This window comes from Eschscholzia californica, unplaced genomic scaffold (assembly GCF_041429995.1).
Source record: "Eschscholzia californica isolate CP2 unplaced genomic scaffold, dmEscCali1.0.p SCAF_2, whole genome shotgun sequence".
NCBI lineage: Eukaryota > Viridiplantae > Streptophyta > Magnoliopsida > Ranunculales > Papaveraceae > Eschscholzia > Eschscholzia californica.
In genome coordinates, this window is record NW_028238309.1 from 5,444,400 (window position 1) to 5,457,453 (window position 13,054).

A 13,054-nucleotide genomic window follows, 5' to 3' on the forward strand; every position below is an offset into this window, starting at 1 on the left:
AACAATTTGGAATTTTCTCAACTACTTTGAGATATTCCTTTAGAGACACTTTCACTTGCTTTGAGAGTTCTCCTGCGAATGACATTTTCTTTTGTGCGGTGGGTTTATAAGATCATATCTTTAACCTTTCCTTTTCCGAGGAGCCGCAGTTTGTTGCTTATGGTCGAATTTAATCGTCTTGTACAAGTTTCATGATTGTTCTTCATGACTCCTCATGATTTTTCTCATGATCTAATTAAATCGACTTGTACTTTTCTCCCACTTATTCTTGTAATAATTAGTACTTTCTCCCAGACTACTAGGTGTGCTAACTGCTAAAAGAATACTATCATGAGCAACAAACACTTTGTTCTCTTGATTGGTTTTGGAAGAAGCCCAAATTTCTTTCAAAAAGAAATTGCATCAGATATTAGCTAGTTTTGTAACGCTTTTTACAAGTTTTAGCTTTAGACGGAATTTGGTAGTTTTGTGGGAAGTTATGTCTAGACTAGTGGATTTTGGAGGATAGAGTTTGATTCGTGTTCTTCATCTTAATCCTTTTGGACACTCCATATATGGATAGGTTAGAAGTACGTTTGAAGATCAATCTCTGTTTCTGACTCAAGACTTTCTTTCTTGTCAGTTGATTCATGTTTTGGTTATTTGAACCTATCTTGTAGGTGTTTAACCAAGTTTAGAATCCTTAGGTATAGATTGTTTAATTTAGCACTTTTAATAACATCTCAATTTAGAAATAAATGTGACGCCCCGTACCCCATAACTAGGCATGAGCACGCCCCGGCAATTCACAGACGAACCGAAAATTCGGCAGCATCTCCTCTGTAAATCGAACCGGTCGCACCTGTAGAACCTGTCATGCAAACCATACATTCGCATACACAAACACAACGGAAGCTAAAATTAAACTAAAATTAAACTAACAGACTCTGGTTCAAAACCGAACCACCAGAACTCACTTAACTCATCCTGTATAAATCCATACGTCCTTATACAACTTATGTGATACATATATATGTTATATGGTTCTTCGTGAAATAAAATATAACTTGAAGCTAAAGAAAACCAAAGTGAAAAGAGATAACACCCAAAGTGGCACCCCGCCACAACCACTGCAATCCATCTGCTAACCCAGCCACTGCAGATGATTCTAACTAAGAACCTGCACACTAAGAACTGGTAGGGGGTCAGTAACTCACCGACACGAGTTAAACTGGTAGAGGAGTCCCAAAACAAAACTACGATAAGCCTTTTCTCGAGTAAAACATGCACACATATAAATATATATCAATCCTAATACTAGCATACAATAGCAGACTTAACTGCCCACCCTTGGTATGCCTCTCAATTAACAGAGAGTTACCCAGAGAATTCTATAGTACTTTGGCTAGTACCGTCCCATTTCCGGCACTAACCAAGGTACTCAAATTCTCTCGAGAAAGTGGCTTACCCCTAGGTAGGTAAGCCCCTCTCCCACTAGGCGACTCCACAGTCATTAAAAAGCTAACCTCGTGATAAATATATACACCTAGCTTAACTAGATACGTTTTAGCTTCACCGAAGTCGAATAGTCAGATCGTCCCTCCAGTATTCGTGTTGGGACGAAAAGCATATTCTCATCGGTACCCTAGCATGCAACTATTTCTTCTGGTTATAGAAAAACATTTATTGTGTCAACCGCCGAAATAATACTCTTTACTTGTGAAAACATCCTTCACCCACAATCTCAGCAGATTCGGAACTCACCCATTACGCCCTCGACTGAGATAGGCTTTTTTAAAAACATTATTTATCTTGTCACACAGAAGTGGCACACAACACAGAGTCATATCATAACGTGCAGAGGGATCCCAATCACCAAACCAGTCGGGCGGTCAGAGGTGTACAGCCTCTGAGCCCCGAGGGTAAGAACAAACAGGCTTACAGTCCAATCGAGCGGTCAAGGGTAGCAAATCCCTGAGCCCCGAGAGTCCAACCTAAACGAAAATCCTGGCCAGAGAGTGGAGCACTACAACTGCCAAGACCCTCATGACTCGTTTCAGTCCACTTCACCAATCACATACAACATACGAAATCATTACGTTTTCAAAACATCGATATACAATCCGTTTAGAAAACCATTTCTCTAGAAATCATTCGTAAGATATTTTTCATATATAAACCATCACATCAATAAGGAAAGTTCACGATAACAGTTCCATTGAAAACAGAGTCTAAATCGTTAACCCATCAATAATCAATAATCCAAACCAACGATACTATTTTCATTGAAATCAAGGGTTTAAATCATGCATATATGATCACCTACCATCTACATATAATGATGCATGCATATCTCCTACTTCTAGCATGAATCTAGATGATAACATAAAAGAAAACAAGAGAGCACCCCTACCTAGCGATGCAGGACTCCGTCCTCATCCGATGCTTCGAGCATCTTGCTCCCAACTCGTTTCGGCTTTCCTTCTGACCTCCTAGACAAAGATAACTTAGATTCCTCGACAAGAATCTTAAGATGACATAAATAACTCTGAAAAGACAATACGACAAGAGGGACAAAAGAGACTTGACTCGCATTAACATCGGAAGACCCCGAGTGACTCTATTCTGTCTTAGATTCATTCCCGTCACAATTTAGTCCCAAGTCAAGCATACCATATATCGTTGGAAAGATAATTCAGTTTCCGACATTGCATTACTTGGTATCTCGGTCAAAATTAAAGTGTACGGTCCTTGAAATAGCAAAATACAAACAGCAGCAAATCTTTATTTTCTAACAGCGCGCTGCACACTATAATAGTCGTAACTCTCTCGTCCGAAATCGGAATAACTTGTAACATACCTTTTCGGAAAGCTAACAACCTAAGCTGCGACTTATCTCTTCTGTAAAACTTCATCCGAATACTCAGAAAACACAGAAATGCATCGCAACAGACTGCATTGCGCAGTCTGTTGTTTCAGCTTAATCGATGTGCATCTTTAACCATTAAATTCTATCACTAATTTCTGTGGACTCCAACATCTAACCATGATCACATGAACACAAAACCCCCAATTTGTAGATCATAAAACCCTAGAATTTACAGTCCATAATACTATTTGAAGTTGAAGTGAGAATCTCTTACCCTTCTCATGTAGTAATGACTCCCAACAAATCTCTTTGTAGCTTTATCTAACCATCTTCAGAAACCTAATACATATAAAGCTTAACTTCCATTAATGGAGTCTCACACCAAAGTATGATGAAGAAGAATTAACTAAAAAGGTAGCAACAACAATTGAAATCTCTACAATTACTAACATTTACCTTCACCCCAAATAGCTATGACCGAAATCATCACGCACCATCAAGCTTCAAGCCTTCATCTCTCCCATAATTCTTCTTTAAACCATTTCCCTTTTTGTTCTCTCTCTACAAAAACCATTCATTGATTGAATTTCCTCTTTATCTCTCTAAACCTCTCAATTTTTCAAAACTTCAATCCTTTAGCCCTAACTCTCTTTCCCCCATGATCAATTGATGAGGAAGAACCCTAAGAAATGGAAAACAGCAGCTAAGGATTTCTAGCATAAGAGTAAATCTCGAAAATCACTATTTGGTCCCTACATTTTTCCATAAAGTGCAAAACAGACCCTGAATTGTACCTGGTTGTGCAAACCATCCTGAAAATCAGCACTAGTTGCAAATTTAACCCTTATTTGTTTGCGAAACATTCCCTAAGGCAACTTATTCATTGCCTTCTTTGACCATAAACTCGGGACGTTACAATCTTCCCCCCTTACAAGAAATTTCGTCCTCGAAATTTGGATTAACTCGGACTTTCTCGCAATGAATCTCTTGAATCGGCTCATTCTTTAACTAAATCATGTCACAAGTCTTCTTTATCACTCCACACTCGAATCATCAACTTCTGACTATATCTACCGATCTTCCAAGGGTGTCTCTTGTTGTAGTGCTTGTCAACTTATTCAAATAACATACACAATTCACCTTTACCATCTTAAGACCTCAGATCTTTAAACACCATATCTTTCACCACCCTTCCATTCCTCGTGCATCATAATCTACTAAGAGTATTGGAAGTTCTCACATTTCCGCTTCCTATCCCATAGTGCTTCTGTGATGCTGTTGTGCCTCCATATAACTATCACCAACGGGATTTCCTTGTTCCTTGGGACCTTTAGCAGTTTGTGTTAAATCATAATTTGGTTGACCTCATATATCGCATCTTCATTAATATCTAACTCGTACCAACTAACCCATGAGGTGGGATAGTTGATACTTCCTCAGTTCTGAGATATGAAATATATTCTTAGCTTACAATAACTTTGGTCGCAACTATACTCGATAAGCTACCACACCAACTCCCTCAAGGATCGCAAAAGGACAAATGAATCCTGCGCTAGCTTGCCCTGAAGTCCAAATCTCTTTACTCATTTCATTAGCAACACCTTTAAATAAACATGTCATTTACATCAAATTCTAACAGTCGTCGTTATTTGCCATCACTCTTTTGTTTACTCTTGGCTAGCAGCATTCTGCAATTGATTAACTTCCCCTTATAACCTGTCACCCGGATCACGCTTCGAATGGTGCCATACCAGTAGTGTATGCATACTGTTACTATAGACAAATTCTGCTAAGGATAAATTATCTCCCCAAAAACCTCCAAAATTAAATACACATGCTCGAAGCATGTCTTCAGGGACCTGAATGGTCCTTTCTGACTGCCCCTCTGTATAAGGATGAAACTGGTAATTAGGTGTCATTCCGTTCCTAGACCCCACTGGAAGAACTCTCACAATGTTGATGTAAATCGAAGATCACGATCTGAAACTATTGATGACGGCACTCCATGCAGTCTGATGATGGTATCCGTCTCAAACCTCTTTTCCAGTCTTCCTTTCACTCTGTACCCGTAGTCTCCCTTAAAAATCTAAACTGTCATATATTTGTATCTGCCCGCCCAAGTTCTCACTATCTTTGCTTGCCTTTTAATCTATTAGTACAACTGATCAGTAATTTACTTGTTGCCAGTGCTCAATGAATTTGGGCGTGATCTAGTAATATTTGCACATGTGACTGATACGCCTTCCTTTAGATTTCAATCTCTTTCTAGTCAAAGCTACACTCACCAACAATACTTAACATAGAGAATAGCTTTGCTGTGTCATATGTGACAATTTCTTCTTCCTTTCGACTCAAGGCATCAACTACCATATTTTCCTTTCCCGTATGATAAAGCAACTCAGATTCGTAATCCTTCAGGAATTCCAACCGCCTTCTTGGTCTCATATTCAACTCTTTTCTTCACGAATACTACGGGTGCTCCTCATGGAGATTTACTAAGCTTGATGAACCTTCAGTCTACCCTTTCTTGAATTGATTGTGTTTAAATCCACATCACAATCAAATCTCGTCACTATTTGTCGGATTATTCCTAACCCAACTCATTGTCAGATATCTCTATCCTTTGATATTGTACCATTGAACAACTGAAGATCCGACAAGATTCTCTAAGATGTTCTTTTGTTGTCTCAAGCAATTTACATGTTCTGATAATTTCCTTGAGTAGCCTCTACTACTTTGACCTAAAATCTCACAACATCTTATTCTTTGCCATCGTTATAGTCGTTTCATTTATTTGAATCTCTGAGCTCTTTCAACTACTTATCTTGTAAGTCCTTTTATTATATCATCTTCCAGGTTGTATGATCCTTCAACAAGTCATTTGGTCATTAAACTTCTTAAGTGGTTCAATCTGTAGCTTCTTTGCTACTCGAGGGCATTTCCCATATTACCGGTTCGCCTAGGTTAGCTACTCCTGGCAATGCCTTCATATGAGAATCACCAGCTCGGGTGGCTTAGGCTCACACGATTTTTCCACAGTTCCATCACTATTGACCATGTTAATCCTGCTTATGCATCCTTAACTGTGTTGTCTCCAAGCAATAACCATTGTTGTCATGATTACTAACACACTTTGTTACCTTGTTTTCCTTAACTCGCTGAAAATTCCTTAGTTCACCTTCCCCAAAAATTACCTTACTGATTTCGCTATCCCTTTCCCGAATAAACTACTATTTACATATATCGTGTTAACTTTCTAAGCATTCGTTTCACTTTCTGATTCTTATATGAAGACCTGGTTTTCACATTTCTCGTCCACCGCTTACGTATTTCTCATAGTTCTCTTCTTTTTCTTCTGACCTTCTTCGAAAGATGACTTCTCTAAACCACATTTGTCTCTAAAGTTATGAATTGTATCTCTTAAACCAATCACTAATCAGTCCTTTGACAGCCACTATGCCTATCTATGCGGAACTTTCTTTCTTTGTTTCCCATAAACCTTTAGCTAACTTTATCGGCTTGAACACCACCATGTACCAAATTCACTTGATGGTTGCCATTTGCCCGTATTTGGTCTTTCCCCGACCCAAGTGCGATTTACTAGTCCAAAAGTTTCTGAGAAAATCCACTGACTAACCCTGTCCGACTAATCCGGTTTGTCATCCCATGCAGTCTTACGAGTTGTCGGTACGAAAACTTCGTGGACACCAGCATCCCATTAATCTCATACCCAACTCTTATGACCAAGTTGTCCTTTCTTCACTAATCTTAATTGCCTCGATACCCAACTTTCCTTCATCATTGGTAACTATTATCCAACTCACAACAAGTTTGTCTTTCTGACGAATCGTAGTCCTTTCTAGGACCCCAACCCCACATTAAACCACACCGAAGGAATTAACTTACGATTATCACCCATCTATCGGTTCTTCCTTTTGCGAGTAAAACGAAGCACGAAACAAAAATCACAAGAAAACCAAAACAAATCAAATACTATATAGCATATTTTACTCTTGATAGTTTTTAAATCTTGAAGCTTTTAGACACCTAGTCTTGGCCAATTTTATCTTTCCCTAAAACTCAGAGCAATCTATGCTCTACACTCCACACGACTTATCGGTCACCAGAACTCATGCTCTGATACCACTTGTGACGCCCCGTACCCCATAACTAGGCATGAGCACGCCCCGGCAATTCACAGACGAACCGAAAATTCGGCAGCATCTCCTCTGTAAATCGAACCGGTCGCACCTGTAGAACCTGTCATGCAAACCATACATTCGCATACACAAACACAACGGAAGCTAAAATTAAACTAAAATTAAACTAACAGACTCTGGTTCAAAACCGAACCACCAGAACTCACTTAACTCATCCTGTATAAATCCATACGTCCTTATACAACTTATGTGATACATATATATGTTATATGGTTCTTCGTGAAATAAAATATAACTTGAAGCTAAAGAAAACCAAAGTGAAAAGAGATAACACCCAAAGTGGCACCCCGCCACAACCACTGCAATCCATCTGCTAACCCAGCCACTGCAGATGATTCTAACTAAGAACCTGCACACTAAGAACTGGTAGGGGGTCAGTAACTCACCGACACGAGTTAAACTGGTAGAGGAGTCCCAAAACAAAACTACGATAAGCCTTTTCTCGAGTAAAACATGCACACATATAAATATATATCAATCCTAATACTAGCATACAATAGCAGACTTAACTGCCCACCCTTGGTATGCCTCTCAATTAACAGAGAGTTACCCAGAGAATTCTATAGTACTTTGGCTAGTACCGTCCCATTTCCGGCACTAACCAAGGTACTCAAATTCTCTCGAGAAAGTGGCTTACCCCTAGGTAGGTAAGCCCCTCTCCCACTAGGCGACTCCACAGTCATTAAAAAGCTAACCTCGTGATAAATATATACACCTAGCTTAACTAGATACGTTTTAGCTTCACCGAAGTCGAATAGTCAGATCGTCCCTCCAGTATTCGTGTTGGGACGAAAAGCATATTCTCATCGGTACCCTAGCATGCAACTATTTCTTCTGGTTATAGAAAAACATTTATTGTGTCAACCGCCGAAATAATACTCTTTACTTGTGAAAACATCCTTCACCCACAATCTCAGCAGATTCGGAACTCACCCATTACGCCCTCGACTGAGATAGGCTTTTTTAAAAACATTATTTATCTTGTCACACAGAAGTGGCACACAACACAGAGTCATATCATAACGTGCAGAGGGATCCCAATCACCAAACCAGTCGGGCGGTCAGAGGTGTACAGCCTCTGAGCCCCGAGGGTAAGAACAAACAGGCTTACAGTCCAATCGAGCGGTCAAGGGTAGCAAATCCCTGAGCCCCGAGAGTCCAACCTAAACGAAAATCCTGGCCAGAGAGTGGAGCACTACAACTGCCAAGACCCTCATGACTCGTTTCAGTCCACTTCACCAATCACATACAACATACGAAATCATTACGTTTTCAAAACATCGATATACAATCCGTTTAGAAAACCATTTCTCTAGAAATCATTCGTAAGATATTTTTCATATATAAACCATCACATCAATAAGGAAAGTTCACGATAACAGTTCCATTGAAAACAGAGTCTAAATCGTTAACCCATCAATAATCAATAATCCAAACCAACGATACTATTTTCATTGAAATCAAGGGTTTAAATCATGCATATATGATCACCTACCATCTACATATAATGATGCATGCATATCTCCTACTTCTAGCATGAATCTAGATGATAACATAAAAGAAAACAAGAGAGCACCCCTACCTAGCGATGCAGGACTCCGTCCTCATCCGATGCTTCGAGCATCTTGCTCCCAACTCGTTTCGGCTTTCCTTCTGACCTCCTAGACAAAGATAACTTAGATTCCTCGACAAGAATCTTAAGATGACATAAATAACTCTGAAAAGACAATACGACAAGAGGGACAAAAGAGACTTGACTCGCATTAACATCGGAAGACCCCGAGTGACTCTATTCTGTCTTAGATTCATTCCCGTCACAATTTAGTCCCAAGTCAAGCATACCATATATCGTTGGAAAGATAATTCAGTTTCCGACATTGCATTACTTGGTATCTCGGTCAAAATTAAAGTGTACGGTCCTTGAAATAGCAAAATACAAACAGCAGCAAATCTTTATTTTCTAACAGCGCGCTGCACACTATAATAGTCGTAACTCTCTCGTCCGAAATCGGAATAACTTGTAACATACCTTTTCGGAAAGCTAACAACCTAAGCTGCGACTTATCTCTTCTGTAAAACTTCATCCGAATACTCAGAAAACACAGAAATGCATCGCAACAGACTGCATTGCGCAGTCTGTTGTTTCAGCTTAATCGATGTGCATCTTTAACCATTAAATTCTATCACTAATTTCTGTGGACTCCAACATCTAACCATGATCACATGAACACAAAACCCCCAATTTGTAGATCATAAAACCCTAGAATTTACAGTCCATAATACTATTTGAAGTTGAAGTGAGAATCTCTTACCCTTCTCATGTAGTAATGACTCCCAACAAATCTCTTTGTAGCTTTATCTAACCATCTTCAGAAACCTAATACATATAAAGCTTAACTTCCATTAATGGAGTCTCACACCAAAGTATGATGAAGAAGAATTAACTAAAAAGGTAGCAACAACAATTGAAATCTCTACAATTACTAACATTTACCTTCACCCCAAATAGCTATGACCGAAATCATCACGCACCATCAAGCTTCAAGCCTTCATCTCTCCCATAATTCTTCTTTAAACCATTTCCCTTTTTGTTCTCTCTCTACAAAAACCATTCATTGATTGAATTTCCTCTTTATCTCTCTAAACCTCTCAATTTTTCAAAACTTCAATCCTTTAGCCCTAACTCTCTTTCCCCCATGATCAATTGATGAGGAAGAACCCTAAGAAATGGAAAACAGCAGCTAAGGATTTCTAGCATAAGAGTAAATCTCGAAAATCACTATTTGGTCCCTACATTTTTCCATAAAGTGCAAAACAGACCCTGAATTGTACCTGGTTGTGCAAACCATCCTGAAAATCAGCACTAGTTGCAAATTTAACCCTTATTTGTTTGCGAAACATTCCCTAAGGCAACTTATTCATTGCCTTCTTTGACCATAAACTCGGGACGTTACAATAAAGTTCTTTATTGATTCTCTATAATACTTAGTACAGAGATGATGTTAAAAACTAGAAAAACGCTTAATCTAGATTAGTGCCTAAAGTAGACTTCAATCCCTTTCAGCATCCTTACCAGTCAAGGCTTCTGCTCCCTCTTGGATCTTGTCTTCCTTAGTCAAATACTCAGTTCCCAGCTGCACCTGTACATTCACTATGATAGGGAAATTTTAGGTATCATATACCAAAGTTTGGGAATTTTACGGTATTTGATAAGTTAATTGTTTATACCTGAATTGGAAGCCACTGTTCCATTCTTCTTGTCCTCCAAGAACTTAGGGTAGTTTCTTTTCCAGTGGCCCTTGCCATCACAGTAGAAACATTTGGTGTCAGGAGGAGGACCTTTGTCTTTAGGTTTGGCAACCCGTTTGCCTTTTCCTTTTGATGCGGGCATCTTCTTCTGCCTCTTGTTCTCTTGAGCCACAAGAATCTCATTATTTGGCTCCAAATCCATTGTTAGTCGTTCTGCTGCCTGAAGCATTGCATCAAGTTCCATCTATTCATCGCATATTTCATCTTAAATAGATTGAACCCTTCATGAAGTGAATAGAGGATTATATCATTAGCCGCCGATTGGCTAACAGGAGAACCCAGCTCTTCTAGTTTAGCAAAGATGTCTATCATTTGCCGAACATGAGGACTTACTGGTTTTCCTTTCTCGAAGCGCAGACACAATACTGGTTGTATCAAACCTCTCCACTCTCGCTTTTCTTCGGATTGAATCCTAAGTTTTCCGAGTAATGGAGGGGACTTTCATGTTCAGAGGTTTCTTGTTAAGAGTAGCCTCCATGGTTGATAACAACCGAGAAGTCATTGATTCTGGTTCTGCCTTCTTTTGATCATCCTCTTGATGCTCTATTTCTTTAGCAGTCAAAAAATCCAATTTTGAAAATGGATAGTCTGAGACATCTAGCTTGTTTTTAAACTCTCCATCCAATATTTGAAGTATCTCCCGATTCCTTCCTTCATGGATGTTTTCGTTTAACACCTTCCTTAGGTACATTTCAAGGTTGAACGCGTTTCCTTGTGTCATCTTTAAAACTACATAAAGAAATGGCGAAGTTTTAAAACTCGTTATCGTTTTTTTAAAAACATTAGTTTTCCCACGTTATTCAATAAAAAAAACCTTCCCCGATTGAATAAGTGATTCCAAAGATCCCAGTTCTTCGGAGTAAAGCAGACGAAGGCCCTACCCTTTGACTCCGTCGTTCCGGGTGAGTGAACTACTTCACTAATCATACCTTATGACTCTTGGTTGATAGATTTCATTAATGAATGACTAATCTATCCTTTTGCCTCGAGTATCCAAGACTTTCTTGTTGTTCTCGTTAGGTAGAGCCATTTAGACGTGTAGGCATCTTCTATAGACCTACCCGCATTGTCCCAAGGTAGAGGAGGTACTCTGCGAAGGCCGACCCACCTTCCTCGAACAAGGGCGCAACGAGTGTCTTAATCTGGATAGGCGATTACTCAAGATTACGTTTTCGGGACTTTTACGCTATTCTAGCGTTTGTTATAGTGAACTATTTAGCCTAACTAACATCCACGACATAAAGCGTAAATAAGTAAGTAAATGCGCGCGAGAAAATAAATCAAGCAGAAATGGATCCTAGTATGGCCCATAATCTAGAAGATCTAATCTCCTTTGGTTTGCTTCTTGTTTCGCCTTTTGGTTCGTCTAGATCTCCATCTTTGAACTTCCATTGATTTCTCCCACTCGCATTTAGATTCCTTCCTTGAGTTTCTTCAATGGACTCATAGACCCTAAACTCTAATTACAAGAGTTTAACGATTCGCAGATCGTATAAACTTGAAATTAAAATTAATTACAAATATGCACCCATCTGTGCTTAAAACAAGAATATAGAAACAAATCTATGACCATACTAGTTTCTCGCATTCACATCACATGCATGCATATAATATGTTAAGGCTAATAATTATATATGCATGATTATCTTGGGAGACACTTTTGTCGACATCACATGTCACATTACGGACCTTAAGTCTAAATTCGAAGAATTCGACTAATGGTGTGTTCCGGTTTTATCTTTTATGATTTCTAAAATCAACTTCAAGAAAAACTCCGTTTCGGGTTTTGAAAGCCCGGGTCAATTTCGGAAAAAATATTAGTTCGATTCTTTAATGATTTCGTAAATCAATTTAAAGAAAATCCGTTTTGGCCTTCTGGATGGCCCGGATTAATTTTGGAATTATTTGGTTGGAATCGGAAGAAAATTTGGCAAAAACTCCCACTCGAATGATGGTCCCTTTTCGTGGTCCGAAAAACCTCGAAAAAGCCCAGGACAAGTCCTAGACAAGTCTCAGCCCATGCCCACAAAAGAGCTCGGACAAGGTCCGGACATAGCACGGCCCGTAGGGCCGGCATGTCCTGGCCGAGGCCTATCAGAGCCTGGTCTCGTCCTGGCCGGAGCCTGGTTTCGTCCTGGCCGGAGCCAGGACGCTTCTGGTGCTGGACTGGACCAGCACTAGGTGTCTCGGACCAAGTCCGAGACACCCAGAACCTCCCAGACGCGTCTGATCGAGAGCTCTGGAAGCGTCCTAGACGCGTCCAGGAAGCTACCAGTGCAGCTTCTGGTCGCGTCCAGATGCTTCCATCGCAGCTGGTGGTCGCGTCCTAGACGCGTCCCAGCTGCTCCAGTGGACGCGTCTCAAAGACGCGACCTGGACGCGTCTCAAAGACGCGACCTGGACGCGTCCCAGCTGCTCTAGTGGACATGTCCAACAGCTTCCTGGCCAGAAACTAGGGTTTCCAAGACCTTAGTTTCCAATTATTTTTTTTGTGTTTTGCAAATCTCTATTTGTTATTTTCCAAATTTTAAACTCTTTCAAAATTTTGAAATCCCTGTTAGAACACTTCTAAAATTTCTCAATACTTTTAGAAACTTTTAAAATTTCCAAACTTTGTTTTTGGGAGTTTCTTAAAACTCAAAAAAAATTCTTTTTAGAATACTTCTACAATTCCAAA

General features: G+C 39.6%; 2 long non-coding RNA genes across 4 annotated transcripts; both read right to left on the reverse strand.

Moving 5' to 3' along the window:
* Positions 1–890: 890 nt before the first annotated feature.
* LOC147555589 (uncharacterized) lies at positions 891–3,546 on the reverse strand. 2 transcript variants are annotated; one of them, XR_015234934.1, is made up of 4 exons: positions 3,305–3,546; positions 3,123–3,187; positions 2,393–2,463; positions 891–1,173 (listed from the first exon to the last, which is right to left on the reverse strand). It is a non-coding gene; the product is annotated as an uncharacterized LOC147555589 (long non-coding RNA). The 2 variants fall into 2 exon arrangements; XR_015234933.1 differs by having other exon boundaries at positions 2,393–2,471; positions 3,305–3,532.
* Positions 3,547–5,302: 1,756 nt separating this feature from the next.
* Positions 5,303–9,804, reverse strand: LOC147555590 (uncharacterized). 2 transcript variants are annotated; one of them, XR_015234932.1, is made up of 4 exons: positions 9,563–9,804; positions 9,381–9,445; positions 8,651–8,721; positions 5,303–7,431 (listed from the first exon to the last, which is right to left on the reverse strand). It is a non-coding gene; the product is annotated as an uncharacterized LOC147555590 (long non-coding RNA). The 2 variants fall into 2 exon arrangements; XR_015234931.1 differs by having other exon boundaries at positions 8,651–8,729; positions 9,563–9,796.
* Between the last annotated feature and the right edge of the window lie 3,250 nt (positions 9,805–13,054).